We start from the raw sequence: 7,183 nt of genomic DNA, 5'->3' as shown, positions 1-7,183 counted from the left end.
TCAATGCTTCCGAAGGAGACGATGCCTGCCTCCTCTTGAAAATGGATAGGAGTCCCAGGATCCCTGTGGCACGTGGAAAGGGACACTGTGTCTCACGCCTCACGTGGAGACGCGTCCCAATTGCCATGCCAAGACTCGAGGAGAATCCCGAGGTGTCCCTCGAACCTAGGGAGGAGTCCTGTCGTCGCTGAACAAACACGTGTCTGGAAGGGCCCTACCCGTCGTAACTCGAGAATATACCCCAGGTTCGGGCCGCAACTCGAGAAAAACCATGAGATTTCCTCCTCGCCGCGAGTTGAGGCCCGATTCCCCTGCACTGCATGCAGAGCAATTCTGTGTTCCACATCAAACGTGAAAGGAGCCTTGATTTCCTTGATGGCACTCCAGAGAAAACCCAAGATCGCTGTCTCAAGTCTAGAGGGATCCTGAGGTCACTGGAGCAACACGAAAGGGCTCCGTGGACCCCAAATCAACTCGAGATGGAGCATAGTCCCTGGCTTCGAGTCAAGAGGAATACCAACTTTCCACAAGCACCTCAAGAGGAGGCTTCTCTCAGCTACAGGTATGTGAGAGGGACCCTGAGTTAGTGGCCTCAAGTGGAATGGACACCGAGATGGTCTGACTCGAAGTAAGGCCGGATATCCCTGCAGTGAATTGAATCCAGGCTCGTCTTGCATCTCCCAAGATGAAGGGATGTCTGAATGCCCTGTGGAGACCACAGAGAAAGACCTAGTCCTCCACCTCAACGCAACCGGAGGCCTCATATCCTTTGAAAACTCGAGAGGTCCGCGGAGATCAATACTTCCGAAGGAGACGATGCCTGACTCCTCTTGAAAATGGATAGGATTCCCAGGATCCCTGTGGCACGTGGAAAGGGACCCTGGGTCTCCCCCCTCACGTGGAGACGCGTCCCAATTGCCATGCCAAGACTCGAGGAGAATCCCGAGGTGTCCCTCGCACCTAGGCAGGAGTCCTGACGTCGCTGAACAAACACGTGTCTGGAAGGGCCCTCCCCGTCGTTACTCGAGAATATACCCCAGGTTCCGGCCACAACTCGAGAAAAACCATGAGATTTCCCCCTCGCCGCGAGATGAGACCCGATTCCCCTGCACTGCGTGCAGAGCAATTCCGTGTTCCACATCAAACGTGAAATGAGCCTTGATTTCCTTGATGGCACTCCAGAGAAAACCCAAGTTCACTGTCTCAAGTCTAGAGGGATCCTGAGGTCACAGGAGCAACACGAACGGGCTCCGTGGAACCCAAATAAACTCGAGATGAGAGCTTAGTCCCTGGCTTAGACTCAAGAGGAATACCAACTTTCCACAAGCACCTCAAGAGGAGGCTTCTCTCAGCTACAGGTATGTGAGAGAGACCCTGAGTTTGTGGCCTCAAGTGGAATGGACACCGAGATGCTCTGACTCGATTAAGGCCAGATATCCCTGAAGTGAATTGAATGCAGTCTCGTCTTGCATCTCCCAAGACGAAGGGAGGTCTGAATCCCCTGTGGAGACCACAGAGAAAGACCTAGTTCTCCGCCTCATCGCGACCGGAGGCCTCACATCCTTTGAAAACTCGAGAGGTCCGCGGAGATCAATGCTTCCAAAGGAGACGATGCCTGACTCCTCTTGAAAATGGTTAAGAGTCCCAGGATCCCTGTGGCATGTGGAAAGGGACCCTGGGTCTCCCGCCTCACGTGGAGACGCGTTCAAATTGCCATGCCAAGATTCGAGGAGAATACCGAGGTGTCCCTCGCACCTAGTCAGGAGTCCTGACGTCGCTGAACAAACACGTGTCTGGAAGGGCCCTCCCCGTCGTAACTCGAGAATATACTTCAGGTTCCGGCCGCAACTCGAGAAAAACGATGAGACTTCTCCCTCGCCGCGAGATGAGGCCCGATTCCCCTGCAATACATGCAGAGCAATTCCGTGTTCCACATCAAACGTGAACGGAGCCTTGATTTCCTTGATGGCACTCCAGAGAAAACCCAAGATCACTATCTCAAGTCTAGAGGGATCCTGAGGTGACTGGAGCAACACGAAAGGGCTCTGTGGACCCCAAATCAACTCGTGATGAGAGCTTAGTCCCTGGCTTCGACTCAAGAGGAACACCAAGTTTCCACAAGCACCACAAGAGGAGGCTTCTCTCAGCTACAGGTATGTGAGAGGGACCCTGAGTTTGTGGCCTCAAGTGGAATGGACCACGAGATGCTCTGACTCGAAGTAAGGCCGGATATCCCTGCAGTGAATTGAATGCAGGCTCGTCTTGCATCTCCCAAGAGGAAGGGATGTCTGAATCCCCTGTGGAGGCCACAGAGAAAGACCAAGTCCTCCACCTCATCGCGACCGGAGGCCTCACATCCTTTGAAAACTCGAGAGGTCCGCGGGGATCAATGCTTCCAAAGGAGACGAGGCCTGACTCCTCTTGAAAATGGATAGGAGTCCCAGGATCCCTGTGGCACTTGTAAAGGGACCCTGGGTCTCCCGCTTCACGTGGAGACGCGTCCAAATTGCCATGCCAAGACTCGAGGAGAATCCCGAGGTGTCCTTCGCACCTAGGCAGGAGTCCTGACGTCGCTGAACAAACACGTGTCTGGAAGGGCCCTCCCCGTCGTAACTCGAGAATATACCCCAGGTTCCGGCTGCAACTCGAGAAAAACTATGAGACTTCCCCCTCGCCGCGAGATGAGGCCCGATTCCCCCGCACTGCGTGGAGAGCAATTCCGTGTTCCACATCAAACGTGAAAGGAGCCTTGATTTCCTTGATGGCACTCCAGTGAAAAACCAAGATCACTGTCTCAAGTCTAGAGGGATCCTGAGGTCACTGTAGCAACACGAAAGGGCTCCGTGGACCACAAATCAACTCGAGATGAGAGCTTAGTCCCTGGCTTCGACTCAAGAGGAATGCCCACTTTCCACAAGCACCTCAAGAGGAGGCTTCTCTCAGCTACAGGTATGTGAGAGGGACCCTGAGTTTGTGGCCTCAAGTGGAATGGACACCGAGATGCTCTGACTCGAAGTAAGGCCGGATATCCATGCAGTGAATTGAATGCAGGCTCGTCTTGCATCTCCCAAGACGAAGGGTTGCCTGAATCCCCTGTGGAGACCACAGAGAAAGACCTAGTCCTCCGCCTCATCGCAACCGGAGGCCTCACATCCTTTGAAAATTCGAGAGGTATGCGGAGATCAATGCTTCCAAAGGAGACGATGCCTGACTTCTCTTGAAAATGGATAGTAGTCCCAGGATCCCTGTGGCACGTGGAAAGGGACACTGGGTCTCCCGCCTCACGTGGAGACGCGTCCCAATTGCCATGCCAAGACTCGAGGAGAATACCGAGGTGTCCCTCGCACCTAGGCAGGGGTCCTGACGTCGCTGAACAAACACGTGTCTGGAAGGAACCTCCCCGTCGTAACTCGAGAATATACCCCAGGTTCCGGCCGCAACTCGAGAAAAACCATGAGACTTCCCCCTCGCCGCGAGATGAGGCCCGATTCCCCAGCACTGCGTGCAGAGCAATTCCGTGTTCCACATCAAACGTGAAAGGAGCCTTGATTTCCTTGATGGCACTCCAGAGAAAACCCAAGATCACTGTCTCAAGTCTAGAGGGTCCTGAGGTCACTGGAGCAACACGAAAGGGCTCCGTGGACCCCAAATCAACTCGAGATGAGAGCTTAGTCCCTGGCTTCGACTCAAGAGGAATAGCAACTTTCCACAAACACCTCAATGGGAGGCTTCTCTCAGTTACAGATGTGAGAGGAACCCTGAGTTTGTGGCCTCAAGTTGAATGGACACCGAGATTCTCTGACTCGAAGTTAGGCCGGATATTCCTCCAGTGAATTGAATGCAGGCTCGTCTTACATCACCCAAGACGAAATGATGTCTGAATCCCCTGTGGAGGCCACAGAGAAAGACCTAGTTTTACGCCTCATCGCGACCTGAGGCCTCACATACTTTGAAAACTCTAGAGGTCCGCGGAGATCAATGCTTCCAAAGGAGACGATGCCTGACTCCTCTTGAAAATGGATAGGAGTCCCAGGATCCCTGTGGCACGTGGAAAGGGACCCTGGGTCTCCCGGCTCACGTGGAGACGCGTCCAAATTACCATGCCAAGACTCGAGGAGAATCCCGAAGTGTCCCTCGCACCTAGCAGGAGTCCTGATGTCGCTGACAAACACGTGTCTGGAAGGGCCCTCCCCGTCGTAATTCGAGAATATACCCCACGTTCCCGCCGCAACTCGAGAAAAACCATGAGATTTCCCCCTCGCCAAGAGTTGAGGCCCGATTCCCCTGCACTGAATGCAGAGCAATTCCGTGTTCCACATCAAACGTGAAAGGAGCCTTGATTTCCATGATGGCACTCCAGAGAAAAACCAAGATCACTGTCTCAAGTCTAGAGGGATCCTGAAGTCACTGGACCAACAGGAAAGGGCTTCGGGGACCCCAAATCAACTCGAGATGAGAGCGTAGACCCTGGCTTAGACTCAAGAGGAATACCAACTTTCCACAAGCACCTCAAGAGGAGGTTTCTCTCAGCTACAGGTATATTTGAGGGACCCTGAGTTTGTGGCCTCAAGTGGAATGGACACCGAGATGCTCTGACTCGAAGTAAGGCCGGATATCCCTGCAGTGAATTGAATGCAGGCTCGTCTTGCATCTCCCAAGACGAAGGGATGTCTGAATCCCCTGTGGAGACCACAGAGAAAGACGTAATTCTCTGCCTCATAGCGACCGGGGGCCTCACATCCTTTGAAAACTCGAGAGGTCCGCGGAGATCAATGCTTCCAAAGGAGACGATGCCTGACTCCTCTTGAAAGTGGATAGGAGTCCCAGGATCCTTGTGGCACGTGAAAAGGGACCCTGGGTCTCCCGCCTCACGTGGAGACGCGTCCAAATTGCCATGCCAAGACTCGAGGAGAATCCCGAGGTGTCCCTCACACCTAGGCAGGAGTCCTGACGTCGCTGAACAAACACGTGTCTGGAAGGGCCCTCCCCGTCGTAACTCGAGAATATACCCCAGGTTCCGGCCGCAACTCGAGAAAAACCATGAGACTTCCCCCTCGCCGCGAGATGAGGCCCGATTCCCCTGCACTGCGTGCAGAGCAATTCCGTGTTCCACATCAAACGTGAAAAGAGCCTTGATTTCCTTGATGGCACTCCAGAGAAAACCCAAGATCACTGTCTCATGTCTAGAGGGATCCTGACGTCACTGGAGCAACACGAAAGGGTCCCGTGGACCCCAAATCAACTCGAGATGAGAGCTTAGACCCTGGCTTCGACTCAAGAGGAATACCCACTTTTCACAAGTACCTCAAGACGAGGCTTCTCTCAGCTACAGGTATGTGTGAGGGACCCTGAGTTTCTGGCCTCACGTGGAATGGACACCGAAATGCTCTGACTCGAAGTAAGGCCGGATATCCCTGCAGTGAATTGAATGCAGGCTCGTCTTGCATCTCCCAAGACGAAGGGTTGTCTGAATCCCCTGTGGAGACCACAGAGAAAGACCTAGTCCTCCGCCTCAACGCGACCGGAGGCCTCACATCCTTTGAAAACTAGAGAGGTCCGCGGAGATCAATGCTTCCAAAGGAAACGATGCCTGACTCCTCTTGAAAATGGATAGGGGTCCCAGGATCCCTGTGGCACGTGGAAAGGGACCCTGGGTCTCCCGCCTCACGTGGAGATGCGTCCCAATTGCCATGCCAAGACTCGAGGAGAATCCCGAGGTGTCCCTCCCACCGAGGCAGGGGTCCTGACATCGCTGAACAAACACGTGTCTGTAAGGGCCCTCACCGTCGTAACTCGAGAATGTACCCCAGGTTCCGGCTGCAACTCGAGAAAAACCATGAGACTTCCCCCTCGCCGCGAGATGAGGCCCGATTCCCATGGACTGCATGCAGAGCAATTCCGGGTTCCACATCAAACGTGAAAGGAGCCTTGATTTCCTTGATGGCACTCCAGAGAAAAACCAAGATCACTGTCTCAAGTCTGGAGGGATCCTGAGGTCACTGGAGCAACACGAAATTTCCCCTTGGACCCCAAATCAACTCGAGATGAGAGCTTAGTCCCTGGCTTCGACTCAAGAGGAATACCAACTTTCCACAAGCAGCTCAAGAGGAAGCTTCTCTCAGCTACAGGTAAGTGAGAGGGACCCTGAGTTTGTGGCCTCAAGTGGAATGGTCACCGAGATGCTCTGACTCGAAGTAAGGCCGGATATCCGTGCAGTGAATTGAATGCAGGCTCGTCTTGCATCTCCCAAGACGAAGGGATGTCTGAATCCCCTGTTTAGACCACAGAGAAAGACCTAGTTCTCCTCCTCATCGCGACCGGATGCCTCACATCCTTTGAAACCTCAAGAGGTCCGCGGAGATCAATGCTTCCAAAGGAGACGATGCCTGACTCCTCTTGAAAATGGATAGGAGTCCCAGGATCCCTGTGGCACGTGGAAAGGGACCCTGGGTCTCCCGCCTCACGTGGAGACGCGTCCCAATTGCCATGCCAAGACTCGAGGAGAATCCCGAGTTGTCCCTCGCACCTAGGCAGGAGTCCTGACGTCGCTGAACAAACACGTGTCTGGAAGGGCCCTCCCCGTCGTAACTCCAGAATATATCCCAGGTTCCGGCCGCAACTCGAGAAAAACCATGAGACTTCCCCCTCGCCACGAGATGAGGCCCGATTCACCTGCACTGCGTGCAGAGCAATTCCGTGTTCCACATCAAACGTGAAAGGAGCCTTGATTTCCTTGATGGCACTCCAGAGAAAACCCAAGATCACGGTCTCAAGAATAGAGGGATCCTGAGGTCACTGGAGCAACACGAAACGGCTCCGTGGACCCCAAATCAACTCTAGATGAGAGTTATCCCTGGCTTCGACTCAAGAGGAATACCAACTTTTCGCAAGCACCTCAAGAGGAGGCTTCTCTCAGCTACAGGTATGTGAGAGGGACCCTGAGTTTGTGGCCTCAAGTGGAATGGACACCGAGATGCTCTGACTCGAAGTAAGGCCGGATATCCCTGCAGTGAATTGAATGCAGGCTCGTCTTGCATCTCCCAAGACGAAGGGATGTCTGAATCCCCTGTGGAGACCACAGAGAAAGACCTAGTCCTCCACCTCATCAAGACCGGAGGCCTCACATCCTTTGAAAACTCGAGAGGTCTGCGGAGATCAATGCTTCCAAAGGAGACGATGCCTG

This window comes from Dama dama, unplaced genomic scaffold, assembly GCF_033118175.1.
Source record: "Dama dama isolate Ldn47 unplaced genomic scaffold, ASM3311817v1 ptg000096l, whole genome shotgun sequence".
Lineage (NCBI taxonomy): Eukaryota > Metazoa > Chordata > Mammalia > Artiodactyla > Cervidae > Dama > Dama dama.
Note: the sequence above shows the minus strand (reverse complement) of the source record.